The sequence below is a fragment of the Bombus fervidus genome, chromosome 19 (genome assembly GCF_041682495.2).
Source record: "Bombus fervidus isolate BK054 chromosome 19, iyBomFerv1, whole genome shotgun sequence".
Lineage (NCBI taxonomy): Eukaryota > Metazoa > Arthropoda > Insecta > Hymenoptera > Apidae > Bombus > Bombus fervidus.
The window spans coordinates 641,358-668,774 of NC_091535.2; positions in this window are offsets into that span (position 1 = coordinate 641,358).

The following is a 27,417-nucleotide window of genomic DNA, read 5'->3' on the forward strand; positions in this document are numbered from 1 at the left end:
TTCTACGGGGTTGGAATGCATTCTACAGAGTTGGGATGCATTCTACAGGGTTGGAATGCTTTCTATAGGGTTGGAATGCTTTCGACAGAGTTGGAATACCTTTGTACAGGGTTGGAATACCTTTGTACAGAGTTGGAATACCTTTGTACAGAGTTGGAATACCATTGAACAGAGTTGGAATGCTTTCTTCAGGGTTGGAATGCTTCCTACAGAGTTGGAATGTTTGCAACAGAGTTGGAATACCTTTGTACAGGTGCGGAATGCTTTCTACAGGGTTGGAATGCTTGCGACAGAGTTGGAATACCTTTACGCAGAGTTGGAATGATATATTCAGGGTTGGAGAGCTTTCTACAGAGTTGGAATACCTTTGTGCAGGGTTGGAATGCTTTCTACAGAGTTGGAATGCTTTCTACAGAGTTGGAATACTTTCGACAGAGTTGGAGTACCTTTTTACAGAGTTGGAATACCTTTTTACAGAGTTGGAATACCTTTTTACAGAGTTGGAATGCATTCTACAGGTATGGAATTATTTGGACAGAGTTGGAATACTTTCGACAGAGTTGGAGTACCTTTTTACAGAGTTGGAATACCTTTTTACAGAGTTGGAATACCTTTTTACAGAGTTGGAATGCATTCTACAGGGTAGGAATTATTTGGACAGAGTTGGAATACCTTTGAACAGAGTTAGAATGTTATGTACAGGGTTGGAATGCTTTCTACGGGGTTGGAATGCATTCTACAGAGTTGGGATGCATTCTACAGGGTTGGAATACCTTTGTACAGAGTTGGAATATCTTTGCGCAGAGTTGGAATACCATTGTACAGAGTTGGAATGCTTTCTACAGGGTTGGAATGCTTCCTACAGAGTTGGAATGTTTTCAACAGAGTTGGAATACCTTTGTACAGGGTTGGAATACCTTTCTACAGGTGTGGAATGCTTTCTACAGGGTTGGAATACCTTTGCGCAGAGTTGGAATAGCGTTGTACAGGGTTGGAATGCTTTCTACAGGGTTGGAATGCTTTCGACAGAGTTGGAATACCTTTGTACAGGGTTGGAATACCTTTCTACAGGTGTGGAATGCTTTCCACAGGGTTGGAATGCTTGCGACAGAGGTGGAATACCTTTGTACAGAGTTGGAGTGCTTTCTACAGGGATGGCATGCTTTCGACAGAGGTGGAATACATTTGAACAGAGTTGGGATACCTTTGTACAGAGTTGGAATACCTTTGTACAGGGTTGAAATGCTTTCGACAGAGTTGGAATGCATTCGACAGAGTTGGAATACCTTTGTACAGGGTTGGAATTCTTTCTACAGGGTTGGAATGCTTTCGACAGAGGTGGAATACCTTTGTACAGAGTTGGAATGCTTTCGACAGAGTCGGAATACCTTTCTACAGGGTTGGAATTCTTTCTACAGGGTTGGAATGCTTCCTACAGAGTTGGAATGCTTTCGACAGAGTTGGAATACCTTTGTACAGAGTTAGAATGTTATGTACAGGGTTGGAATTCATTCTACAGGGTCGGAATGCGTCCTACAGGGTTGGAATGCTTTCGACAGAGTTGGAATTACTTTGTACAGAGTTGGAATACCTTTGTACAGAGTTGGAATACCTTTGTACAGAGTTGGAATACCATTGTACAGAGTTGGAATGCTTTCTACAGGGTTGGAATGCTTCCTACAGAGTTGGAATACCTTTGTACAGGGTTGGAATACCTTTGTACAGGGTTGGAATACCTTTGTACAGAGTTGGAATACCTTTGTACAGAGTTGGAATACCATTGTACAGAGTTGGAATGCTTTCTACAGGGTTGGAATGCTTCCTACAGAGTTGGAATGCTTTCGACAGAGTTGGAATACCTTTGTACAGGGTTGGAATGCTTTCTACAGAGTTGGAATGCTATCTACAGAGTTGGAATGCTTTCTACAGAGTTGGAATACTTTCGACAGAGTTGGAGTACCTTTTTACAGAGTTGGAATGCATTCTACAGTGTTGAAATTATTTGGACAGAGTTGGAATACCTTTGAACAGAGTTAGAATGTTATGTACAGGGTTGGAAAGCTTTCTACGGGGTTGGAATGCATTCTACAGATTTGGGATGCATTCTACAGGGTTGCAATGCTTTCTACAGAGTTGTAATACCTTTGCACAGGGTTGGAATGCTTTCTACAGGGTTGGAATGCTTTCTGTAGGGTTGGAATGCTTTCGACGGAGTTGGAATACCTTTGTACAGGGTTGGAATGCTTCTTACAGAGTTGGAATGTTTTCAACAGAGTTGGAATACCTTTGTACAGGTGCGGAATGCTTTCTACAGGGTTGGAATGCTTGCGACAGAGTTGGAATACCTTTGCGCAGAGTTGGAATGATATGGACAGGGTTGGAGTGCTTTCTACAGAGTTGGAATACCTTTGTACAGGGTTGGAATGCTTTCTACAGAGTTGGAATGCTTTCTACAGAGTTGGAATGCTTTCTACAGAGTTGGAATACTTTCTACAGGGTTGGAATGCTTTCGACAGAGGTGGAATACCTTTGTACAGAGTTGGAATGCTTTCTACAGGGTTGGAATGCTTTCTATAGGGTTGGAAAGCTTTCGACAGAGTTGGAATACCCTTGTACAGGGTTGGAATGCCTTCTATAGGGTTGGAATGCTTTCGACAGAGTTGGAATACCTTTGTACAGGGTTGGAATACCTTTGTATAGAGTTGGAATACCTTTGTACAGGGTTGGAATACTATTGTACAGAGTTGGAATACCTTTGTACAGAGTTGGAATACCATTGTACAGAGTTGGAATGCTTTCTACAGGGTTGGAATGCTTTCGACAGAGTTGGAATACCTTTGTACAGGGTTGGAATTCTTTCTACCGGGTTGGAATGCTTTTGACAGAGGTGGAATACCTTTGTACAGAGTGGGAATGCTTTCTACAGGGTTGGAATGCTTTCTATAGGGTTGGAAAGCTTTCGACAGAGTTGGAATACCCTTGTACAGAGTTGGAATGCTTTCTACAGGGTTGGAATGCTTTCGACAGAGTTGGAATACCTTTGTTCAGGGTTGGAATACCTTTGTACAGGGTTGGAATACCTTTGTACAGAGTTAGAATGTTATGTACAAGGTTGGAATTCATTCTACAGGGTCGGAATGCGTCCTACAGGGTTGGAGTGCTTTCTACAGAGTTGGAATACATTTGTACAGGGTTGGAATACCTTTGTACAGAGTTGGAATACCTTTGTACAGAGTTGGAATACCATTGTACAGAGTTGGAATGCTTTCTACAGGTTTGGAATGCTTCCTACAGAGTTGGAATGCTTTCGACAGAGTTGGAATACCTTTGTACAGGGTTGGAATGCTTTCTACAGAGTTGGAATGCTGTCTACAGAGTTGGAATGCTATCTACAGAGTTGGAATGCTTTCTACAGTGTTGGAATACTTTCGACAGAGTTGGAGTACCTTTTTACAGAGTTGGAATGCATTCTACAGGGTTGAAATTATTTGGACAGAGTTGGAATGCTTTCTATAGGGTTGGAATGCTTTCGAAACAGTTGGAATACCTTTCTACAGGAATGGAATGCTGTCGACAGAGGTGGAATACCTTTGTACAGAGTTGGAATGCTTTCTATAGGGTTTGAATACTTTCGACACAGTTGGAATACCTTTATACAGGGTTGAAATGCTTTCGACAGAGTTGGAATGCTTTCGACAGAGTTGGAATGCTTTCGACAGAGTTGGAGTGCTTTCTACAGGGTTGGAATACCTTTGTACAGGGTTGGAATGCTTTCTACAGAGTTGGAATGCTTTCTACAGTCTTGGAATGCTTTCTACAGAGTTGGGATGCATTCTATAGTGTTGGAATGCGTTCTACAGGGTTGGAATACCTTTGTACAGAGTTGGAATGCTTTCTATAGGGTTGGAATGCTTTCGACAGAGGTGGAATACATTTGTACAGAGTTGGAACGCTTTCTACAGGGTTGGAATGCTTTCGACAGTGGTCGAATACCTTTGTACAGAGTTGGAATGCTTTCTACAGGGTTGGAATGCTTTCTATAGGGTTGGAATGCTTTCGACAGAGTTGGAATACCTTTGTACAGAGTTGGAATGCTTTCGACAGGGTTGCAATGCTTTCGACAGAGTTGTAATACCTTTGCACAGGGATGGAAAGCTTTGTACAGGGTTGGAATGCTTTCTACAGGGTTGGAATGCTTTCGACAGAGTTGGAATACCTTTGTACAGAGTTGGAATACCATTGTACAGAGTTGGAATGCTTTCTACAGGGTTGGAATGCTTTCGACAGAGTTGGAATACCTTTGTACAGGGTTGGAATGCTTTCTATAGGGCTGGAAAGCTTTCGACAGATTTGGAATACCCTTGTACAGGGTTGGAATGCCTTCTATAGTGTTGGAATGCTTTCGACAGAGTTGGAATACCTTTGTACAGGGTTGGAATACCTTTGTACAGAGTTGGAATACCTTTGTACAGAATTGGAATACCATTGTACAGAGTTGGAATGCTTTCTACAGGGTTGGAATGCTTCCTACAGAGTTGGAATGTTTTCAACAGAGTTGGAATACCTTTGTACAGGGTTGGAATACCTTTCTACAGGTGTGGAATGCTTTGTACAGGGTTGAAATGCTTTCGACAGAGTTGGAATACCATTGTACAGGGTTGGAATGCTTTCTACAGGATTGGAATGCTTTCGTCGGGATTGGAATGCTTTCGACGGGATTGCAATGCTTTCGACAGAGTTGGAATACCTTCGTACAGAGTTGGAGTGCTTTCTACAGGGATGGAATTCTTTCGACGGAGGTGGAATACATTTGGACAGAGTTGGAATACCTCTGTACAGAGTTGGAATACCTTTGTACAGGGTTGAAATGCTTTCGACAGAGTTGGAATGCTTTCGACAGAGTTGGAATACCTTGGCGCAGAGTTCGAATGTTATGTACCGGGTTGGAATGCTTTCGACAGAGTTGGAATACCTTTGTACCGAGTTGGAATGCATTCTACAGGGTTGGAATACCTTTGTACAGAGTTGGAATGCTTTGTACATGGTTGGAAATCTTTCTACAGGGTTGGAATGCTTTCGACAGAGTTGGAATGCTTTCTACAGGATTGGCATGCTTTCTACAGGGTTGGAATACCTTTGTACAGAGTTGGAATACCTTTGTACAGAGTTGGAATGCTTTCGACAGAGTTGGAATGCTTTCGACAGAGTTGGAATGCTTTCGACAGAGTTGGAATACATTTGTACAGGGTTGTAATGCATTCTACAGGGTTGGAATGCTTTCGACAGAGTTGGAATGCTTTCGACAGAGTTGGTATACCTTTGTACAGGGTTGGAATGCTTTCTACAGGGTTGGAATGCTTTCGATAGAGATGGAATACTTTTGTACAGAGTTGGAATGCATTCTACAGGGTTGGAATGCTTAGGACAGAGTTGGAATGATTTGGACAGTGTTGGAATACCTTTGAACAGAGTTAGAATGTTATGTGCAGGGTTGGAATGCTTTCTACGGGGTTGGAATGTATTCTACAGAGTTCGGATGCATTCCACAGGGTTGGAATGCTTTCTACAGGGTTGGAATGCTTTCTACAGAGTTGAAATGCTTTCTACAGAGTTGGAATACTTTCGACAGAGTTGGAGTACCTCTTTACGGAGTTGGAATACCTTTTTACAGAGTTGGAATAACTTTTTACAGAGTTGGAATGCACTCTACAGGGTTGGAATGATTTGGACAGAGTTGGAATACACTTGAACAGAGTTAGAATGTTATGTACAGGGTTGGAATGCTTTCTACGGGGTTGGAATGTATTCTACAGAGTTCGGATGCATTCCACAGGGTTGGAATGCTTTCTACAAGGGTTGGAATGCTTTCTACAGGATTGGAATGCTTTCGACATGATTGGTATGCTTTCGACAGAGTTGGAATACCTTTGTACAGAGCTGGAGTGCTTTCTACAGGGATGGAATGCTTTCGACAGAGGTGGAATACATTTGTACAGAGTTGGAATGCTTTCTATAGGGTTGGAATGCTTTCGACACAGTTGGAATACCTTTATACAGGGTTGGAATGCTTTCGACACAGTTGGAATACCTTTGTACAGAGTTGGAATGCTTTCTATAGGGTTGGAATGCTTTCGACACAGTTGGAATACCTTTCTACAGGGATGGAATGCTGTCGACAGAGGTGGAATACCTTTGTACAGAGTGGGAATGCTTTCTATAGGGTTTGAATGCTTTCGACACAGTTGGAATACCTTTATACAGGGTTGGAATGTTTTCGACAGAGGTGGAATACATTTGGACAGAGTTGGAATACCTTTGTACAGAGTTGGAATACTTTTGTACAGGGTTGAAATGCTTTCGACAGAGTTGGAATGCTTTCGACAGAGTTGGAATGCTTTCGACAGAGTTGGAGTGCTTTCTACAGGGTTGGAATACCTTTGTACAGGGTTGGAATGCTTTCTACAGAGTTGGAATGCTTTCTACAGAGTTGGAATGCTTTCTACAGAGTTGGGATGCATTCTATAGTGTTGGAATGCTTTCTACAGGGTTGGAATACATTTGTACAGAGTTGGAATGCTTTCTATAGGGTTGGAATGCTTTCGACAGAGGTGGAATACATTTGTACAGAGTTGGAACGCTTTCTACAGGGTTTGAATGCTTTCGACAGTGGTGGAATACCTTTGTACAGAGTTGGAATGCTTTCTACAGGGTTGGAATGCTTTCTATAGGGTTGGAATGCTTTCGACAGAGTTGGAATACCTTTGTACAGAGTTGGAATGCTTTCGACAGGGTTGCAATGCTTTCGACAGAGTTGTAATACCTTTGCACAGGGATGGAATGCTTTGTACAGGGTTGGAATGCTTTCTACAGGGTAGGAAAGTTTTCGACAGAGTTCGAATAGCGTTGTACAGGGTTGGAATGCTTTCTACAGGGTTGGAATGCTTTCGACAGAGTTGGAATACCTTTGTACATGGTTGGAATACCTTTCTACAGGTGTGGAATGCTTTCTACAGGGTTGGAATGCTTTCTACAGAGTTGAAATGCTTTCTACAGAGTTGGAGTACTATCGACAGAGTTGGAGTACCTTTTTACAGAGTTGGAATACCTTTTTACAGAGTTGGAATAACTTTTTGCAGAGTTGGAATGCATTCTGCAGGGTTGGAATGACTTGGACAGAGTTGGAATACCTTTATACAGAGTTAGAATGTGATGTACAGGATTGGAATGCTTTCGACCAGATTGGAATGCTTTCGACGGGATTGGAATGCTTTCGACGGGATTGGAATGCTTTCGACAGAGTTGGAATAACTTTGTACATGGTTGGAATGCTTTCTACAGGGTTGGAATGCTTTCGACACAGTTGGAATACCTTTATACAGAGTTGGAATGCTTTCTATAGGGTTGGAATGCTTTCGACACAGTTGGAATACCTTTCTACAGGGATGGAATGCTGTCGACAGAGGTGGAATACCTTTGTACAGGGTTGGAATGCTTTCTACAGAGTTGGAATGCTTTCTACAGAGTTGGAATGCTTTCTACAGAGTTGGGATGCATTCTATAGTGTTGGAATGCTTTCTACAGGGTTGGAATACCTTTGTACAGAGTTGGAATGCTTTCTATAGGGTTGGAATGCTTTCGACAGAGGTGGAATACATTTGTACAGTGTTGGAACGCTTTCTACAGGGTTGGAATGCTTTCGACAGTGGTCGAATACCTTTGTACAGAGTTGGAATGCTTTCTACAGGGTTGGAATGCTTTCTATAGGGTTGGAATGCTTTCGACAGAGTTGGAATACCTTTGTACAGAGTTGGAATGCTTTCGACAGGGTTGCAATGCTTTCGACAGAGTTGTAATACCTTTGCACAGGGATGGAATGCTTTGTACAGGGTTGGAATGCTTTCTACAGGGTTGGAATGCTTTCGACAGAGGTGGAATACCTTTGTACAGGGTTGGAATGCTTTCTATAGGGTTGGAATGCTTTCGACGGAGATGGAATACCTTGGTACAGGGTTGGAATGCTTTCTACAGGGTTGGAATGCTTTCGACAGAGGTGGAATACCTTTCTACAAGGGTTGGAATGCTTTCTACAGGATTGGAATGCTTTCGACATGATTGGTATGCTTTCGACAGAGTTGGAATACCTTTGTACAGAGTTGGAATACTTTTGTACAGGGTTGAAATGCTTTCGACAGAGTTGGAATGCTTTCGACAGAGTTGGAATGCTTTCGACAGAGTTGGAGTGCTTTCTACAGGGTTGGAATACCTTTGTACAGGGTTGGAATGCTTTCTACAGAGTTGGAATGCTTTCTACAGAGTTGGAATGCTTTCTACAGAGTTGGGATGCATTCTATAGTGTTGGAATGCTTTCTACAGGGTTGGAATACCTTTGTACAGAGTTGGAATGCTTTCTATAGGGTTGGAATGCTTTCGACAGAGGTGGAATACATTTGTACAGTGTTGGAACGCTTTCTACAGGGTTGGAATGCTTTCGACAGTGGTCGAATACCTTTGTACAGAGTTGGAATGCTTTCTACAGGGTTGGAATGCTTTCTATAGGGTTGGAATGCTTTCGACAGAGTTGGAATACCTTTGTACAGAGTTGGAATGCTTTCGACAGGGTTGCAATGCTTTCGACAGAGTTGTAATACCTTTGCACAGGGATGGAATGCTTTGTACAGGGTTGGAATGCTTTCTACAGGGTTGGAATGCTTTCGACAGAGGTGGAATACCTTTGTACAGGGTTGGAATGCTTTCTATAGGGTTGGAATGCTTTCGACGGAGATGGAATACCTTGGTACAGGGTTGGAATGCTTTCTACAGGGTTGGAATGCTTTCGACAGAGGTGGAATACCTTTCTACAAGGGTTGGAATGCTTTCTACAGGATTGGAATGCTTTCGACATGATTGGTATGCTTTCGACAGAGTTGGAATACCTTTGTACAGAGCTGGAGTGCTTTCTACAGGGATGGAATGCTTTCGACAGAGGTAGAATACATTTGTACAGAGTTGGAATGCTTTCTATAGGGTTGGAATGCTTTCGACACAGTTGGAATACCTTTATACAGGGTTGGAATGCTTTCGACACAGTTGGAATACCTTTGTACAGAGTTGGAATGCTTTCTATAGGGTTGGAATGCTTTCGACACAGTTGGAATACCTTTCTACAGGGATGGAATGCTGTCGACAGAGGTGGAATACCTTTGTACAGAGTTGGAATGCTTTCTATAGGGTTTGAATGCTTTCGACACAGTTGGAATACCTTTATACAGGGTTGGAATGTTTTCGACAGAGGTGGAATACATTTGGACAGAGTTGGAATACCTTTGTACAGAGTTAGAATACTTTTGTACAGGGTTGAAATGCTTTCGACAGAGTTGGAATGCTTTCGACAGAGTTGGAATGCTTTCGACAGAGTTGGAGTGCTTTCTACAGGGTTGGAATACCTTTGTACAGGGTTGGAATGCTTTCTACAGAGTTGGAATGCTTTCTACAGAGTTGGAATGCTTTCTACAGAGTTGGGATGCATTCTATAGTGTTGGAATGCTTTCTACAGGGTTGGAATACCTTTGTACAGAGTTGGAATGCTTTCTATAGGGTTGGAATGCTTTCGACAGAGGTGGAATACATTTGTACAGAGTTGGAACGCTTTCTACAGGGTTGGAATGCTTTCGACAGTGGTCGAATACCTTTGTACAGAGTTGGAATGCTTTCTACAGGGTTGGAATGCTTTCTATAGGGTTGGAATGCTTTCGACAGAGTTGGAATACCTTTGTACAGAGTTGGAATGCTTTCGACAGGGTTGCAATGCTTTCGACAGAGTTGTAATACCTTTGCACAGGGATGGAATGCTTTGTACAGGGTTGGAATGCTTTCTACAGGGTTGGAATGCTTTCGACAGAGGTGGAATACCTTTGTACAGGGTTGGAATGCTTTCTATAGGGTTGGAATGCTTTCGACGGAGATGGAATACCTTTGTACAGGGTTGGAATGCTTTCTACAGGGTTGGAATGCTTTCGACAGAGGTGGAATACCTTTCTACAAGGGTTGGAATGCTTTCTACAGGATTGGAATGCTTTCGACATGATTGGTATGCTTTCGACAGAGTTGGAATACCTTTGTACAGAGCTGGAGTGCTTTCTACAGGGATGGAATGCTTTCGACAGAGGTGGAATACATTTGTACAGAGTTGGAATGCTTTCTATAGGGTTGGAATGCTTTCGACACAGTTGGAATACCTTTATACAGGGTTGGAATGCTTTCGACACAGTTGGAATACCTTTGTACAGAGTTGGAATGCTTTCTATAGGGTGGGAATGCTTTCGACACAGTTGGAATACCTTTCTACAGGGATGGAATGCTGTCGACAGAGGTGGAATACCTTTGTACAGAGTTGGAATGCTTTCTATAGGGTTTGAATGCTTTCGACACAGTTGGAATACCTTTATACAGGGTTGGAATGTTTTCGACAGAGGTGGAATACATTTGGACAGAGTTGGAATACCTTTGTACAGAGTTGGAATACTTTTGTACAGGGTTGAAATGCTTTCGACAGAGTTGGAATGCTTTCGACAGAGTTGGAATGCTTTCGACAGAGTTGGAGTGCTTTCTACAGGGTTGGAATACCTTTGTACAGGGTTGGAATGATTTCTACAGAGTTGGAATGCTTTCTACAGAGTTGGAATGCTTTCTACAGAGTTGGGATGCATTCTATAGTGTTGGAATGCTTTCTACAGGGTTGGAATACCTTTGTACACAGTTGGAATGCTTTCTACAGGGTTGGAATGCTTTCGACAGTGGTCGAATACCTTTGTACAGAGTTGGAATGCTTTCTACAGGGTTGGAATGCTTTCTATAGGGTTGGAATGCTTTCGACAGAGTTGGAATACCTTTGTACAGAGTTGGAATGCTTTCGACAGGGTTGCAATGCTTTCGACAGAGTTGTAATACCTTTGCACAGGGATGGAATGCTTTGTACAGGGTTGGACTGCTTTCTACAGGGTAGGAAAGTTTTCGACAGAGTTCGAAGAGCGTTGTACAGGGTTGGAATGCTTTCTACAGGGTTGGAATGCTTTCGACAGAGTTGGAATACCTTTGTACAGGGTTGGAATACCTTTCTACAGGTGTGGAATGCTTCCTACAGGGTTGGAAGGCTTTCTACAGAGTTGAAATGCTTTCTACAGAGTTGGAGTACTTTCGACAGAGTTGGAGTACCTTTTTACAGAGTTGGAATACCTTTTTACAGAGTTGGAATAACTTTTTGCAGAGTTGGAATGCATTCTGCAGGGTTGGAATGACTTGGACAGAGTTGGAATACCTTTGAACAGAGTTAGAATGTGATGTACAGGATTGGAATGCTTTCGATCAGATTGGAATGCTTTCGACGGGATTGGAATGCTTTCGACAGAGTTGGAATAACTTTGTACATGGTTGGAATGCTTTCTACAGGGTTGGAATGCTTTCGACAGAGGTGGAATACCTTTGTACAGGGTTGGAATGCTTTCTATAGGGTTGGAATGCTTTCGACAGAGTTGGAATACCTTTGTACAGGGTTGGAATGCTTTCTACATGGATGGAATGCTTTCGACAGAGGTGGAATACCTTTGTACAGAGTTGGAATACCTTTGTACAGGTTTGGAATGCTTTCTACAGGTTTGGAATGCTTTCGACAGAGGTGGAATACCTTTGTACAGAGTTGGAATGCTTTCTACAGGGTTGGAATGCTTTCTATAGGGTTGGAATACTTCCGACAGTGTTGGAATACCCTTGTACAGGGTTGCAATGCTTTCTATAGGGTTGGAATGCTTTCGACAGAGTTGGAATACCTTTGTACAGAGTTGGAATGCATTCTACAGGGTTGGAATACCTTTGTACAGAGTTGGAATGCTTTCTACATGGTTGGAAATCTTTCTACAGGGTTGGAATGCTTTCGACAGAGTTGGAATGCTTTCTACAGGATTGGCATGCTTTCTACAGGGTTGGAATACCTTTGTACAGAGTTGGAATACCTTTGTACAGAGTTGGAATGCTTTCGACAGAGTTGGAATGCTTTCGACAGAGTTGGAATGCTTTCGACAGAGTTGGAATACATTTGTACAGGGTTGTAATGCTTTCTACAGGGTTGGAATGCTTTCGACAGAGTTGGAATGCTTTCGACAGAGTTGGAATACCTTTGTACAGGGTTGGAATGCTTTCTACAGGATTGGAATGCTTCCGATAGAGATGGAATACTTTTGTACAGAGTTGGAATGCATTCTACAGGGTTGGGATGCTTAGGACAGAGTTGGAATGATTTGGACAGTGTTGGAATACCTTTGAACAGAGTTAGAATGTTATGTGCAGGGTTGGAATGCTTTCTACGGGGTTGGAATGTATTCTACAGAGTTCGGATGCATTCCACAGGGTTGGAATGCTTTCTACAGGGTTGGAATGCATTCTACAGAGTTGAAATGCTTTCTACAGAGTTGGAATACTTTCGACAGAGTTGGAGTACCTCTTTACGGAGTTGGAAGACCTTTTTACAGAGTTGGAATAACTTTTTACAGAGTTGGAATGCATTCTACAGGGTTGGAATGATTTGGACAGAGTTGGAATACCCTTGAACAGAGTTAGAATGTTATGTACAGGGTTGGAATGCTTTCTACGGGGTTGGAATGAATTCTACGGTGTTGGGATGCATTCTACAGGGTTGGAATGCTTTCTACAGGGTTGGAATGCTTTCTACAGGATTGGAATGCTTTCGACATGATTGGTATGCTTTCGACAGAGTTGGAATACCTTTGTACAGAGCTGGAGTGCTTTCTACAGGGATGGAATGCATTCGACAGAGGTGGAATACATTTGTACAGAGTTGGAATGCTTTCTATAGGGATGGAATGCTTTCGACACAGTTGGAATACCTTTATACAGGTTTGGAATGCTTTCGACACAGTTGGAATACCTTTGTACAGAGTTGGAATGCTTTCTATAGGGTTGGAATGCTTTCGACACAGTTGGAATACCTTTCTACAGGGATGGAATGCTGTCGACAGAGGTGGAATACATTTGGACAGAGTTGGAATACCTTTGTACAGAGTTGGAATACTTTTGTACAGGGTTGAAATGCTTTCGACAGAGTTGGAATGCTTTCGACAGAGTTGGAATGCTTTCGACAGAGTTGGAGTGCTTTCTACAGGGTTGGAATACCTTTGTACAGAGTTGGAAGAACTTTGTACAGAGTTGGAATGCTTTCTACAGGGTTGGAATGCTTTCTACAGGGTTGGAATGCCTTCTACAGAGTTGGAATACCTTTGTACAGCGTTGGAATGCTTTCTACAGAGTTGAAATGCTTTCTACAGAGTTGGAATACTCTCGACAGAGTTGGAGTACCTTTTTACAGAGTTGGAATACCTTTTTACAGAGTTGGAATACCTTTTTACAGAGTTGGAATAACTTTTTACAGAGTTGGAATGCATTCTGCAGGGTTGGAATGATCTGGACAGAGTTGGAATACCTTTGAACAGAGTTAGAATGTTATGTGCAGGGTTGGAATGCTTTCTACGGGGTTGGAATGCTTCCTACAGTGTTGAAATGCGTCCTACAGGTTTGGAATGCTTTCGACAGAGTTGGAATACATTTGTACATGGTTGGAATGCTTTCTACAGGGTTGGAATGCTTTCGACAGAGATGGAATACCTTTGTACAGAGTTGGAATGCTTTCTAAAGGGTTGGAATGCTTTCGACACAGTTGGAATACCTTTATACAGGGTTGGAAGGCTTTCTACAGGGTTGGAATGCTTTCGACAGAGGTGGAATACCTTTGGACAGAGTGGGAATGCTTTGTACAGGGTTGGAATGCTTTCGACAGAGGTGGAATACCTTTGTACAGGGTTGGAATGCTTTCTATAGGGTTGGAATGTTTTCGACGGAGTTGGAATACCTTTGTACAGGGTTGGAATGCTTTCTACAGGGTTGGAATGCTTTCGACAGAGGTGGAATACCTTTCTACAGAGTTGGAATGCTTTCTAAAGGGTTGGGATGCTTCCGACACAGTTGGAATACCTTTATACAGGGTTGGAAGGCTTTCTACAGGGTTGGAATGCTTTCGACAGAGGTGGAATACCTTTGTACAGGGTTGGAATGCTTTCTATAGGGTTGGAATGTTTTCGACGGAGTTGGAATACCTTTGTACAGGGTTGGAATGCTTTCTACAGGGTTGGAATGCTTTCGACAGAGGTGGAATACCTTTGTACGGAGTTGGAATTCTTTCTACAGGGTCGGAATGCTTTCTATAGGGTTGGAATGCTTTCGACAGAGTTGGAATACCATTGTACAGGGTTGGAATGCTTTCTACAGGATTGGAATGCTTTCGACGGGATTAGAATGCTTTCGACGGGATTGCAATGCTTTCGACAGAATTGGAATACCTTCGTACAGAGTTGGAGTGCTTTCTACAGGGATGGAATTCTTTCGACAGAGGTGGAATACATTTGGACAGAGTTGGAATACCTTTGTACAGAGTTGGAATACCTTTGTACAGGGTTGAAATGCTTTCTACAGGATTGGAATGAATTCTACAGAGTTGGGATGCATTCTACAGGGTTGGAATGCGTTCTACCGGGTTGGAATGCTTTCTACAGGATTGGAATGCTTTCGACGGGATTGGAATGCTTTCGACGGGATTGGTATGCTTTCGACACAGTTGGAATACCTTTCTACAGGGTTGGAATGCTTTCAACAGAGGTGGAATACCTTTGTACAGAGATGGAATACCTTTGTACAGAGTTGGAATACCATTGTACAGAGTTGGAATGCTTTCTACAGGGTTGGAATACCATTGTACAGGGTTGGAATGCTTTCTACTGGGTTGGAATGCATTCTACAGAGTTGGGATGCATTCTACAGGGTTGGAATGCTTTCTACAGGGTTGGGATGCATTCTACAGGATTGGAATGCTTTCGACGGGATTGGAATGCTTTCGACGGGATTGCAATGCTTTCGACAGAATTGGAATACCTTCGTACAGAGTTGGAGTGCTTTCTACAGGGATGGAATTCTTTCGACAGAGGTGGAATACATTTGGACAGAGTTGGAATACCTTTGTACAGAGTTGGAATACCTTTGTACAGGGTTGAAATGCTTTCGACAGAGTTGGAATGCTTTCGACAGAGTTGGAATGCTTTCGACAGAGTTGGAATGCTTTCTATAGGGTTGGAATGCTTTCGACACAGTTGGAATACATTTGTACATGGTTGGAATGCTTTCTACAGGGTTGGAATGCTTTCGACAGAAGTGGAATACCTTTGTACAGGGTTGGAATGCTTTCTACAGGATTGGAAGGAATTCTACAGAGTTGGGATGCATTCTACAGGGTTGGAATGCTTTCGACAGAGGTGGAATACCTTTGTACAGGGTTGGAATGCTTTCTATAGGGTTGGAATGCTTTCGACGGAGACGGAATACCTTTGTACAGGGTTGGAATGCTTTCTACAGGGTTGGAATGCTTTCGACAGAGGTGGAATACCTTTCTACAAGGGTTGGAATGCTTTCTACAGGATTGGAATGCTTTCGACATGATTGGTATGCTTTCGACAGAGTTGGAATACCTTTGTACAGAGCTGGAGTGCTTTCTACAGGGATGGAATGCTTTCGACAGAGGTGGAATACATTTGTACAGAGTTGGAATGCTTTCTATAGGGTTGGAATGCTTTCGACACAGTTGGAATACCTTTATACAGGGTTGGAATGCTTTCGACACAGTTGGAATACCTTTGTACAGAGTTGGAATGCTTTCTATAGGGTGGGAATGCTTTCGACACAGTTGGAATACCTTTCTACAGGGATGGAATGCTGTCGACAGAGGTGGAATACCTTTGTACAGAGTTGGAATGCTTTCTATAGGGTTTGAATGCTTTCGACACAGTTGGAATACCTTTATACAGGGTTGGAATGTTTTCGACAGAGGTGGAATACATTTGGACAGAGTTGGAATACCTTTGTACAGAGTTGGAATACTTTTGTACAGGGTTGAAATGCTTTCGACAGAGTTGGAATGCTTTCGACAGAGTTGGAATGCTTTCGACAGAGTTGGAGTGCTTTCTACAGGGTTGGAATACCTTTGTACAGGGTTGGAATGATTTCTACAGAGTTGGAATGCTTTCTACAGAGTTGGAATGCTTTCTACAGAGTTGGGATGCATTCTATAGTGTTGGAATGCTTTCTACAGGGTTGGAATACCTTTGTACACAGTTGGAATGCTTTCTACTGGGTTGGAATGCTTTCGACAGTGGTCGAATACCTTTGTACAGAGTTGGAATGCTTTCTACAGGGTTGGAATGCTTTCTATAGGGTTGGAATGCTTTCGACAGAGTTGGAATACCTTTGTACAGAGTTGGAATGCTTTCGACAGGGTTGCAATGCTTTCGACAGAGTTGTAATACCTTTGCACAGGGATGGAATGCTTTGTACAGGGTTGGACTGCTTTCTACAGGGTAGGAAAGTTTTCGACAGAGTTCGAATAGCGTTGTACAGGGTTGGAATGCTTTCTACAGGGTTGGAATGCTTTCGACAGAGTTGGAATACCTTTGTACAGGGTTGGAATACCTTTCTACAGGTGTGGAATGCTTCCTACAGGGTTGGAATGCTTTCTACAGAGTTGAAATGCTTTCTACAGAGTTGGAGTACTTTCGACAGAGTTGGAGTACCTTTTTACAGAGTTGGAATACCTTTTTACAGAGTTGGAATAACTTTTTGCAGAGTTGGAATGCATTCTGCAGGGTTGGAATGACTTGGACAGAGTTGGAATACCTTTGAACAGAGTTAGAATGTGATGTACAGGATTGGAATGCTTTCGATCAGATTGGAATGCTTTCGACGGGATTGGAATGCTTTCGACAGAGTTGGAATAACTTTGTACATGGTTGGAATGCTTTCTACAGGGTTGGAATGCTTTCGACAGAGGTGGAATACCTTTGTACAGGGTTGGAATGCTTTCTATAGGGTTGGAATGCTTTCGACAGAGTTGGAATACCTTTGTACAGGGTTGGAATGCTTTCTACATGGATGGAATGCTTTCGACAGAGGTGGAATACCTTTGTACAGAGTTGGAATACCTTTGTACAGGTTTGGAATGCTTTCTACAGGTTTGGAATGCTTTCGACAGAGGTGGAATACCTTTGTACAGAGTTGGAATGCTTTCTACAGGGTTGGAATGCTTTCTATAGGGTTGGAATACTTCCGACAGTGTTGGAATACCCTTGTACAGGGTTGCAATGCTTTCTATAGGGTTGGAATGCTTTCGACAGAGTTGGAATACCTTTGTACAGAGTTGGAATGCATTCTACAGGGTTGGAATACCTTTGTACAGAGTTGGAATGCTTTCTACATGGTTGGAAATCTTTCTACAGGGTTGGAATGCTTTCGACAGAGTTGGAATGCTTTCTACAGGATTGGCATGCTTTCTACAGGGTTGGAATACCTTTGTACAGAGTTGGAATACCTTTGTACAGAGTTGGAATGCTTTCGACAGAGTTGGAATGCTTTCGACAGAGTTGGAATGCTTTCGACAGAGTTGGAATACATTTGTACAGGGTTGTAATGCTTTCTACAGGGTTGGAATGCTTTCGACAGAGTTGGAATGCTTTCGACAGAGTTGGAATACCTTTGTACAGGGTTGGAATGCTTTCTACAGGATTGGAATGCTTCCGATAGAGATGGAATACTTTTGTACAGAGTTGGAATGCATTCTACAGGGTTGGGATGCTTAGGACAGAGTTGGAATGATTTGGACAGTGTTGGAATACCTTTGAACAGAGTTAGAATGTTATGTGCAGGGTTGGAATGCTTTCTACGGGGTTGGAATGTATTCTACAGAGTTCGGATGCATTCCACAGGGTTGGAATGCTTTCTACAGGGTTGGAATGCATTCTACAGAGTTGAAATGCTTTCTACAGAGTTGGAATACTTTCGACAGAGTTGGAGTACCTCTCTACGGAGTTGGAAGACCTTTTTACAGAGTTGGAATAACTTTTTACAGAGTTGGAATGCATTCTACAGGGTTGGAATGATTTGGACAGAGTTGGAATACCCTTGAACAGAGTTAGAATGTTATGTACAGGGTTGGAATGCTTTCTACGGGGTTGGAATGAATTCTACGGTGTTGGGATGCATTCTACAGGGTTGGAATGCTTTCTACAGGGTTGGAATGCTTTCTACAGGATTGGAATGCTTTCGACATGATTGGTATGCTTTCGACAGAGTTGGAATACCTTTGTACAGAGCTGGAGTGCTTTCTACAGGGATGGAATGCATTCGACAGAGGTGGAATACATTTGTACAGAGTTGGAATGCTTTCTATAGGGATGGAATGCTTTCGACACAGTTGGAATACCTTTATACAGGTTTGGAATGCTTTCGACACAGTTGGAATACCTTTGTACAGAGTTGGAATGCTTTCTATAGGGTTGGAATGCTTTCGACACAGTTGGAATACCTTTCTACAGGGATGGAATGCTGTCGACAGAGGTGGAATACATTTGGACAGAGTTGGAATACCTTTGTACAGAGTTGGAATACTTTTGTACAGGGTTGAAATGCTTTCGACAGAGTTGGAATGCTTTCGACAGAGTTGGAATGCTTTCGACAGAGTTGGAGTGCTTTCTACAGGGTTGGAATACCTTTGTACAGAGTTGGAAGAACTTTGTACAGAGTTGGAATGCTTTCTACAGGGTTGGAATGCTTTCTACAGGGTTGGAATGCCTTCTACAGAGTTGGAATACCTTTGTACAGCGTTGGAATGCTTTCTACAGAGTTGAAATGCTTTCTACAGAGTTGGAATACTCTCGACAGAGTTGGAGTACCTTTTTACAGAGTTGGAATACCTTTTTACAGAGTTGGAATACCTTTTTACAGAGTTGGAATAACTTTTTACAGAGTTGGAATGCATTCTGCAGGGTTGGAATGATCTGGACAGAGTTGGAATACCTTTGAACAGAGTTAGAATGTTATGTGCAGGGTTGGAATGCTTTCTACGGGGTTGGAATGCTTCCTACAGTGTTGAAATGCGTCCTACAGGTTTGGAATGCTTTCGACAGAGTTGGAATACATTTGTACATGGTTGGAATGCTTTCTACAGGGTTGGAATGCTTTCGACAGAGATGGAATACCTTTGTACAGAGTTGGAATGCTTTCTAAAGGGTTGGAATGCTTTCGACACAGTTGGAATACCTTTATACAGGGTTGGAAGGCTTTCTACAGGGTTGGAATGCTTTCGACAGAGGTGGAATACCTTTGGACAGAGTGGGAATGCTTTGTACAGGGTTGGAATGCTTTCGACAGAGGTGGAATACCTTTGTACAGGGTTGGAATGCTTTCTATAGGGTTGGAATGTTTTCGACGGAGTTGGAATACCTTTGTACAGGGTTGGAATGCTTTCTACAGGGTTGGAATGCTTTCGACAGAGGTGGAATACCTTTCTACAGAGTTGGAATGCTTTCTAAAGGGTTGGGATGCTTCCGACACAGTTGGAATACCTTTATACAGGGTTGGAAGGCTTTCTACAGGGTTGGAATGCTTTCGACAGAGGTGGAATACCTTTGTACAGGGTTGGAATGCTTTCTATAGGGTTGGAATGTTTTCGACGGAGTTGGAATACCTTTGTACAGGGTTGGAATGCTTTCTACAGGGTTGGAATGCTTTCGACAGAGGTGGAATACCTTTGTACGGAGTTGGAATTCTTTCTACAGGGTCGGAATGCTTTCTATAGGGTTGGAATGCTTTCGACAGAGTTGGAATACCATTGTACAGGGTTGGAATGCTTTCTACAGGATTGGAATGCTTTCGACGGGATTAGAATGCTTTCGACGGGATTGCAATGCTTTCGACAGAATTGGAATACCTTCGTACAGAGTTGGAGTGCTTTCTACAGGGATGGAATTCTTTCGACAGAGGTGGAATACATTTGGACAGAGTTGGAATACCTTTGTACAGAGTTGGAATACCTTTGTACAGGGTTGAAATGCTTTCTACAGGATTGGAATGAATTCTACAGAGTTGGGATGCATTCTACAGGGTTGGAATGCGTTCTACCGGGTTGGAATGCTTTCTACAGGATTGGAATGCTTTCGACGGGATTGGAATGCTTTCGACGGGATTGGTATGCTTTCGACACAGTTGGAATACCTTTCTACAGGGTTGGAATGCTTTCAACAGAGGTGGAATACCTTTGTACAGAGTTGGAATACCTTTGTACAGAGTTGGAATACCATTGTACAGAGTTGGAATGCTTTCTACAGGGTTGGAATACCATTGTACAGGGTTGGAATGCTTTCTACTGGGTTGGAATGCATTCTACAGAGTTGGGATGCATTCTACAGGGTTGGAATGCTTTCTACAGGGTTGAGATGCATTCTACAGGATTGGAATGCTTTCGACGGGATTGGAATGCTTTCGACGGGATTGCAATGCTTTCGACAGAATTGGAATACCTTCGTACAGAGTTGGAGTGCTTTCTACAGGGATGGAATTCTTTCGACAGAGGTGGAATACATTTGGACAGAGTTGGAATACCTTTGTACAGAGTTGGAATACCTTTGTACAGGGTTGAAATGCTTTCGACAGAGTTGGAATGCTTTCGACAGAGTTGGAATGCTTTCGACAGAGTTGGAATGCTTTCTATAGGGTTGGAATGCTTTCGACACAGTTGGAATACATTTGTACATGGTTGGAATGCTTTCTACAGGGTTGGAATGCTTTCGACAGAAGTGGAATACCTTTGTACAGGGTTGGAATGCTTTCTACAGGATTGGAAGGAATTCTACAGAGTTGGGATGCATTCTACAGGGTTGGAATGCGTTCTACAGGGTTGGAATGCTTTCTACAGGATTGGAATGCTTTCGACGGGATTGGAATGCTTTCGACGGGATTGGTATGCTTTCGACCCAGTTGGAATACCTTTCTACAGGGTTGGAATGCTTTCAACAGAGGTGGAATATCTTTGTACAGAGTTGGAATACCTTTGTACAGAGTTGGAATACCATTGTACAGAGTTGGAATGCTTTCTACAGGGTTGGAATACCATTGTACAGGGTTGGAATGCTTTCTACAGAATTGGAATGCTTTCGACAGAGTTGGAATACCTTTGTACAGGTGTGGAATGCTTTCTACAGGGTTGGAATGCTTGCGACAGAGTTGGAATTCTTTCGACAGAGTTGGAATACCTTTCTACAGGGTTGGAATGCTTTCTACAGGGTTGGAATGCTTTCTACAGGGTTGGAATGTTTCCTACAGCGTTGGAATGCTTTCTACAGAATTGGAATGCTTTCGACAGAGTTGGAATACCTTTGTACAGGTGTGGAATGCTTTCTACAGGGTTGGAATGCTTGCGACAGAGTTGGAATACCTTTGCGCAGAGTTGGAATACCTTTGCGCAGAGTTGGAATGGTATGTACTGGATTGGAATGCTTTCTACAGGGTTGCAGTGCTTTCTACAGAATTGGAATACCTTTGTACAGAGTTGGAATGCTTTCTATAGGGTTGGAATGCTTTCGACACAGTTGGAATACCCTTCTACAGGGTTGGAATGCTTTCAACAGAGGTGGAATACCTTTGTACAGAGTTGGAGTACCTTTTTACAGAGTTGGAATACCTTTTTAAAGAGTTGGAATACCTTTTTACAGAGTTGGAATGCATTCTACAGGGTTGGAATTATTTGGACAGAGTTGGAATACCTTTGTACAGTGTTGGAATGCTTTCTACAGGGCTGGAATGCATTCGACAGAGGTGGAGTACCTTTGTACAGAGTTGGAATGCTTTCTACAGGGTTGGAATACCCTTGTACAGGGTTGGAATAATTTCTATAGGGTTGGAATGCTTTCGACAGAGTTGGAATACCTTTGTACAGGATTAGAATTCCTTTGTACAGGGTTGAAATGCTCTCGACAGAGTTGGAATACCCTTGTACAGGGTTGGAATGCTCTCTATAGGGTTGGAATGCTTTCGACAGAGCTGGAATACCTTTGTACAGGGTTGGAATTCCTTTGTACAGGGTTGGAATGCTTTCGACAGAGATGGAATACCTTTGTACAGAGTTGGAGTGCTTTCTACAGGGTTGGAATGCTTTCTATAGGGTTGGAATGCTTTCGACAGAGTCGGAATACCCTTGTACAGGGTTGGAATAATTTCTATAGGGTTGGAATGCTTTCGACAGAGTTGGAATACCTTTGTACAGGATTAGAATTCCTTTGTACAGGGTTGGAATGCTTTCGACAGAGTTGGAATACCATTGTAGAGGGTTGGAATGCTTTCTACAGGATTGGAATGCCTTCTATAGGATTGGAATGCTTTCGACCGGATTGGAATGCTTTCGACGGAATTGGAATGCTTTCGACAGAGTTGGAATACCTTTGTAAAGAGTTGGAGTGCTTTCTACAGGGATGGAATGCTTTCGACAGAGGTGGAATACATTTGGACAGAGTGGGAATGCTTTGTACAGGGTTGGAATGCTTTCTATAGTGTTGGAATGCCTTCTATAGGGTTGGAATGCTTTCGACAGAGCTGGAATACCTTTGTACAGAGTTGGAATGCTTTCTACAGGGTTGGAATGCTTTCGACAGAGGTGGAATACCTTTGTACAGAGTTGGAATGCTTTCTACAGGGTTGGAATGCTTTCGACAGAGGTGGAATACCATTGTACAGAGTTGGAATGCTTTCTATAGGGTTGGAATGCTTTCGACAGAGGTGGAATACCATTGTACAGAGTTGGAATGCTTTCTATAGGGTTGGAATGCTTTCGACAGAGGTGGAATACCCTTGTACAGGGTTGGAATGCTTTCTATACGGTTGGAATGCATTCGACAGAGTTGGAATACCTTTGCACAGAGTTGGAATGATATGTACTGGGTTGGAATGCTTTCTACAGGGTTGGAGTGCTTTCTACAGAGTTGGAATACCTTTGTACAGGGTTGGAATGCTTTCTACAGAGTTGGAATGCTTTCTACAGGGTTGGAATACCTCTGTACAGATTTGGAATAACTTTGTACAGAGTTGGAATGCTTCCTATAGAGTTGGAATGCTTTCTACAGGGTTGGAATGCTTCCTACAAAGTTGGAATGCTTTCGACAGAGTTGGAATACCTTTGTACAGGTGTGGAATTCTTTCTACAGGGTTGGAATGCTTGCGACAGCGTTGGAATACCTTTGCGCAGAGTTGGAATACCTTTGCGCAGAGTTGGAATGATATGTACTGGGTTGGAATGCTTTCTACAGGGTTGGAATGCTTTCTATAGGGTTGGAATGCTTTCGACGGAGTTGGAATACCTTTGTACAGGGTTGGAATGCTTTCGACAGGGTTGGAATGCTTTCGACAGAGGTGGAATACCTTTGTACAGAGTTGGAATGCATTCTACAGGGTTGGAATGCTTTCTGTAGGGTTGGAATGCTTTCGACAGAGTTGGAATACCTTTGTACAGGGTTGAAATTCCTTTGTACAGGGTTGGAATGCTTTCCACCGGATTGGAATGCTTTCGACGGGATTGGAATGCTTTCGACGGGATTGGAATGCTTTCGACGGGATTGGAATGCTTTCGACAGAGTTGGAATACCTTTGTACATGGTTGGAATGCTTTGTGCAGGGTTGGAATGCATTCGACGGAGTTGGAATACCTTTGTACAGGGTTGGAATGCTTTCTACAGGGTTGGAATGCTTTCGACAGAGGTGGAATACCTTTGTACAGAGTTGGAATGCTTTCTACAGGGTTGGCATGCTTTCTGTAGGGTTGGAATGCTTTCGACAGAGTTGGAATACCTTTGTACAGGGTTGGAATTCCTTTGTACAGGGTTGGAATGCTTTCGGCAGAGTTGGAATACCATTGTAGAGGGTTGGAATGCTTTCTACAGGATTGGAATGCTTTCTATAGGATTGGAATGCTTTCGACCGGATTGGAATGCTTTCGACGGAATTGGAATGCTTTCGACAGAGTTGGAATACCTTTGTAAAGAGTTGGAGTGCTTTCTACAGGGATGGAATGCTTTCGACAGAGGTGGAATACATTTGGACAGAGTGGGAATGCTTTGTACAGGGTTGGAATGCTTTCTATAGGGTTGGAATGCCTTCTATAGGGTTGGAATGCTTTCGACAGAGCTGGAATACCTTTGTACAGGATTGGAATTCCTTTGTACAGGGTTGGAATTCTTTCGACAGAGTTGGAATACCATTGTAGAGGGTTGGAATGCTTTCTACAGGATTGGAATGCTTTCTATAGGATTGGAATGCTTTCGACCGGATTGGAATGCTTTCGACGGAATTGGAATGCTTTCGACAGAGTTGGAATACCTTTGTAAAGAGTTGGAGTGCTTTCTACAGGGGTGGAATGCTTTAGACAGATGTGGAATACATTTGGACAGAGTTGGAATACCTTTGTACAGGGTTGAAATGCTTTCGACAGAGTTGGAACGCTTTCGACAGAGTTGGAATGATTTGGACAGAGTTGGAATACCTTTGAACAGAGTTAGAATGTTATGTACAGGGTTGGAATGCTTTCTACGGGGTTGGAATGAATTCTACAGTGTTGGAATGCGTCCTACAGGGTTTGAATGCTTTCGACAGAGTTGGAATACCTCTGTACAGAGTTGGAATGCTTTCTACAGGGTTGGAATGCTTCCTACAGAGTTGGAATGCTTTCGACAGAGTTGGAATACCTTTCTACAGGGTTGGAATGCTTTCGATAGAGGTGGAATACCTTTGTACAGAGTTGGAATGCTTTCTATAGGGTTGGAATGCTTTCGACACAGTTGGAATACCTTTCTACAGGGTTGGAATTCTTTCAACAGAGGTGGAATACCTTTGTACAGAGTTGGAGTACTTTTTACAGAGTTGGAATACCTTTTTACAGAGTTGGAATACCTTTTTACAGAGTTGGAATGCATTCTACAGGGTTGGAATTATTTGGACAGAGTTGGAATACCTTTGTACAGTGTTGGAATGCTTTCTACAGGGTTGGAATGCTTTCGACAGAGGTGGAGTACCTTTGTACAGAGTTGGAATGCTTTCTACAGGGTTGGAATGCTTTCTATATGGTTGGAATGCTTTCGACAGAGTTGGAATACCCTTGTAAAGGGTTGGAATGCTTTCTATAGGGTTGGAATGCTTTCGACAGAGTTGGAATACCTTTGTACAGAGTTGGAATGCTTCCTACAGTGTTGGAATTCGTCCTACAGGGTTGGAATACTTTCGACAGAGTTGGAATACCTTTGTACATGGTTGAAATGCTCTCGACAGAGTTGGAATACCCTTGTACAGGGTTGGAATGCTCTCTATAGGGTTGGAATGCTTTCGACAGAGCTGGAATACCTTTGTACAGGGTTGGAATTCCTTTGTACAGGGTTGGAAGGCTTTCGACAGAGATGGAATACCTTTGTACAGAGTTGGAATGCTTTCTACAGGGTTGGAATGCCTTCGACAGAGGTGGAATACCTTTCCACAGAGTTGGAGTACTTTTTACAGAGTTGGAATACCTTTTTACAGAGTTGGAATACCTTTTTACAGAGTTGGAATGCATTCTACAGGGTTGGAATTATTTGGACAGAGTTGGAATACCTTTGTACAGTGTTGGAATGCTTTCTACAGGGTTGGAATGCTTTCGACAGAGGTGGAGTACCTTTGTACAGAGTTGGAATGCTTTCTACAGGGTTGGAATACCCTTGTAAAGGGTTGGAATGCTTTCTATAGGGTTGGAATGCTTTCGACAGAGTTGGAATACCTTTGTACAGAGTTGGAATGCTTCCTACAGTGTTGGAATTCGTCCTACAGGGTTGGAATACTTTCGACAGAGTTGGAATACCTTTGTACATGGTTGAAATGCTCTCGACAGAGTTGGAATACCCTTGTACAGGGTTGGAATGCTCTCTATAGGGTTGGAATGCTTTCGACAGAGCTGGAATACCTTTGTACAGGGTTGGAATTCCTTTGTACAGGGTTGGAAGGCTTTCGACAGAGATGGAATACCTTTGTACAGAGTTGGAATGCTTTCTACAGGGTTGGAATGCCTTCGACAGAGGTGGAATACCTTTCCACAGAGTTGGAGTACTTTTTACAGAGTTGGAATACCTTTTTACAGAGTTGGAATACCTTTTTACAGAGTTGGAATGCATTCTACAGGGTTGGAATTATTTGGACAGAGTTGGAATACCTTTGTACAGTGTTGGAATGCTTTCTACAGGGTTGGAATGCTTTCGACAGAGGTGGAGTACCTTTGTACAGAGTTGGAATGCTTTCTACAGGGTTGGAATACCCTTGTAAAGGGTTGGAATGCTTTCTATAGGGTTGGAATGCTTTCGACAGAGTTGGAATACCTTTGTACAGAGTTGGAATGCTTCCTACAGTGTTGGAATTCGTCCTACAGGGTTGGAATACTTTCGACAGAGTTGGAATACCTTTGTACATGGTTGAAATGCTCTCGACAGAGTTGGAATACCCTTGTACAGGGTTGGAATGCTCTCTATAGGGTTGGAATGCTTTCGACAGAGCTGGAATACCTTTGTACAGGGTTGGAATTCCTTTGTACAGGGTTGGAATGCTTTCGACAGAGATGGAATACCTTTGTACAGAGTTGGAATGCTTTCCACAGGGTTGGAATGCTTTCTATAGGGTTGGAATGCTTTCGACAGAGTTGGAATACCCTTGTACAGGGTTGGAATGCTTTCTATAGGGTTGGAATGCTTTCGACAGAGTTGGAATACCTTTGTACAGGATTGGAATTCCTTTGTACAGGGTTGGAATGCTTTCGACAGAGTTGGAATACCATTGTAGAGGGTTGGAATGCTTTCTACAGGATTGGAATGCTTTCTATAGGATTGGAATGCTTTCGACCGGATTGGAATGCTTTCGACGGAATTGGAATGCTTTCGACAGAGTTGGAATACCTTTGTAAAGAGTTGGAGTGCTTTCTACAGGGATGGAATGCTTTCGACAGAGGTGGAATACGTTTGGACAGAGTGGGAATGCTTTGTACAGGGTTGGAATGCTTTCTATAGGGTTGGAATGCCTTCTATAGGGTTGGAATGCTTTCGACAGAGCTGGAATACCTTTGTACAGAGTTGCAATGCTTTCTATAGGGTTGGAATGCTTTCGACAGAGGTGGAATACCTTTGTACAGAGTTGGAATGCTTTCTACAGGGTTGGAATGCCTTCGACAGAGGTGGAATACCTTTCCACAGAGTTGGAATGCTTTCTACAGGGTTGGAATGCTTTCTATAGGGTTGGAATGCTTTCGCAAGAGTTGGAATACCCTTGTACAGGGTTGGAATGCTTTCTATACGGTTGGAATGCATTCGACAGAGTTGGAATACCTTTGCACAGAGTTGGAATGATATGTACTGGGTTGGAATGCTTTCTACAGGGTTGGCGTGCTTTCTACAGAGTTGGAATACCTTTGTACAGAGTTGGAAT